A 3,112-nucleotide genomic window follows, 5' to 3' on the forward strand; every position below is an offset into this window, starting at 1 on the left:
TATATATTACCTTATAAAACATTTTTAGTCAAATGATGAATTTTAAGTCGTACAAACCCTTAAGCGCTGTCTACAATCATTTTAAGCATTGACGAATCTTGGATATTGGTTTGGTCAATATTAGACAAAGTAAAAATAACAATCACCGTTTTTGACTAAGTCCCATGTATACATTAACAGTATTACAGAAAATTAAGGAATCAATTTGGTCAAAAATGACTGGAAATTTCTTATTTTCAGCAATCTGAATCGGTCAAAATTGGCCGAAGTATTCCTCAACTTCGATGTTATATAACATCTTTCTCACTTTCTCTCACCCCTCTCACTATTGATTCAAAGTTTGAGCCAGCGACAACACCACCAAGCTCTACCACCATCATCACTGTCTTCAACCATAAGTGTTGTCATCATCTTCACTACGTTTAACCACAAACTCTAGCCACAACGAACCGAATAACCACCACCACTCATGTTGATTCCTATTTTTATTTCCCTTTCTCTCCCTTTCCCCTCTCTAAAAAAGCCCCAACGTTGCAACCTTTACCATCAATTACACCACCGCACACAACCCCTTCTCTCTAAGAAACTGAAGATCTAAACCAGAAGTCGCAGAAACTAGGTTATAGAGTTATATATATATCTCTTTAACTGTATGTGTGTGTGTGTTTGTTTGTGTTTACAGGTCCTAAATCTCGACCCTCTTCATATATGTCCATATCTAGGTAAGATTAAATTAAATCTTATCGAGCAATCGCACCACTGCACACTACCCCCTTCTCTATTTAAGTGTATTTGTTTGTTTGTGTTTACAGGTCCCAAATCTTGGCCCTGTCAATAACCTTCAGTGAAGTTTTGTATGAAAGAGAAATATGACATTTTTATATTGACTAACAGGTGCATAAAAATTCTCGCACCAACCTTGAATATGCTTAAAGTTTCTAAATTTATCTTTCATACAAATTTATGCTTTTGATTGTGTCTATCCAGGAACAGTAGACGATCTATGAAGCTTTTATGTGTTCTCAATGGAAGATCTTTGAGGCTTGGTTCTCTATCACTTCAATTCAATATCCAGGTGAAAAACGAATTGGTTTATTTGCTTGGATTCTGCACTAAAGAAGGCAAGCAGGTAAATTGCCTTTTTGTCCTTTAGTCATACATACACAATATATATAACATTCATTTTGGGAGATGCATTGAATTGTAGATGCTGGTTACGAGTTCATATCTAATGACACTCTCGAGAGCACTTACCAAGTATGTATGCCTTAATAATCTGCCTTATCTTACTTCTTCTGTAATCAAATCTGATACTAGAATATATGTTACAGAAAATTATAAAAAATCATTGACTTTTCTATGAGATTAATAGTCATATTGGTCTTCTGGATTTAGTGTATTCATAATTTTTTAGGGGAACTATACTAAGCATAATTTTTAGTGTATTCATAAAGTAATAGTTTAGGTTTACGGTGACAATTGCTTTTGTTTTCCAAGTTTACCTTGACTCGACTAATTCTTGATTCATGATCTAACAGATAAAAGCGATGATTATACCCTTAGTATTGTTGTTCTTGAAGTCTTGACAGTAATGCACCCGACTAATCTTCTCTTCAATTGGTTTCATCTTATTTTTTTTTTCAATTTCATTATGGTACTTTCTTCTTCCTTGCTACAACTAAAGTTTTGATAAAACACCTTAATTGTGAAGTTTGAATATGATGTTGTATGTTCCTATTTTATTCTCATTTTTTCTAATTTTTACATCCCTTTTAATTTTTCCTGTTGTTCCTCATGCACCATTTTAATGATTATAAAGATAACACAACCATTTTGCTATAATCCTCAATTATTCTTTTTTTTTTTGGCTGTTCATCATACACTCTTTCAATGATTCCACAGATATATTGGAGTCCAGAGATGGAGAAGTAGCTATAATTAGGCCTAACTAGCAGGGTTAAAGTTGGCATATAGTTCTTAAACTATTAAGGTACTTCATCATAGTCGAACATAAATGAATCTTTGAGGGTATTTAAGTAATTCCATTTATGCAATGCTTTTTTATTTGAATTTTGTGAATTATGATGATGGGTTTGTGGGTATTCTACAACTTTATTTGTTGTAGGTTCATTCTATAACCACTATTTCTTTTGAATGCTTGCAATGATTAGCAGGGGCGAGTTTACATCTGATGTAGGTAATTCATATTTTTTTAACATGTGTGCAAAACGTTAAAATGAAATAATTACTTCCACTTTCCTTTACTTTATCACAAATTTTATTGGTAGAACTTGGCATATATTTTTTCAGGTATTGATAATATTTGGTAAATATGTGTTTCATAAGATACACATCCACTTTCATTGAAGTATCTGGAGTTCACACGTTTGTTGACACCTGATTCGGGGGATATTTATCCAGTAATTTGGATATTAGTCTAGATGGACAATTTATCCTTGTTTGTTTTTTTTCAATCTTATAAATGATGGATGAGAAGGTGGGGTAATTGTATCAGTGAGAACTGGTTTATAGCATTTTGGTAGCTATTATAAGGTTATTGTTAATAGACTTGGTACGCATGTTTAGATTTTCTACTAGATATGGGTATTTTGGGACCAAGAAGGATGTTTATAAAGCTGGAGAAACTGTTTTGCTTATTTTTAGAAGATGGAAATTATTGATGAACATAGAAATTTTTTTCGACAGAAGGAAGTTATAAGGTGGTATCTCATAGACTCATTGGCAAATGGAAATTATTATGCTCAGTTATGTTATGTACCAGTTGTAGGTTTTCTTATTGGTATATCTAAATTGTTGAGTCGAAGAATGTGTATCTGGTTAGCTAAGGTGTTAATTGATGTCAAATAAGACTGAAAATTTGCAGTTAACAATGTGCTCTATTAGATCATAGCAATACATATTAAACACATAACAATATACTCATTTGTCTGTTTTCAAGTATCTGATTATGAACTTGGGGATTGAAGGGGTTTATGAATATGGTTCAATTGATAAGAAGATGACAACGAACGTTAAAATGACATTTTTATACTTGAGAGTAAATAGTCCTCAATAGTGTAGTTCAGGCTTTACAAATGTTTGAAAAAACCAT

The 3,112-nt window shown here is 32.5% G+C and overlaps 1 long non-coding RNA gene across 11 annotated transcripts; it reads left to right on the top strand.

Annotated features, from left to right (window-relative positions):
- The first annotated feature begins 500 nt into the window (after positions 1-500).
- LOC145058648 (uncharacterized) lies at positions 501-2,657 on the top strand. 11 transcript variants are annotated; one of them, XR_013686450.1, is made up of 8 exons: positions 501-722; positions 813-894; positions 988-1,121; positions 1,208-1,257; positions 1,539-1,654; positions 1,903-1,990; positions 2,126-2,197; positions 2,311-2,657. It is a non-coding gene; the product is annotated as an uncharacterized LOC145058648 (long non-coding RNA). The 11 variants fall into 11 exon arrangements; XR_013686451.1 differs by having other exon boundaries at positions 1,539-1,588; XR_013686449.1 differs by having other exon boundaries at positions 1,539-1,990.
- The last annotated feature ends 455 nt before the right edge of the window (positions 2,658-3,112 follow it).

The sequence above is a fragment of the Lactuca serriola genome, chromosome 6 (assembly GCF_051521515.1).
Source record: "Lactuca serriola cultivar US96UC23 chromosome 6, Lser_US96UC23_V15, whole genome shotgun sequence".
NCBI classification, from domain to species: domain Eukaryota; kingdom Viridiplantae; phylum Streptophyta; class Magnoliopsida; order Asterales; family Asteraceae; genus Lactuca; species Lactuca serriola.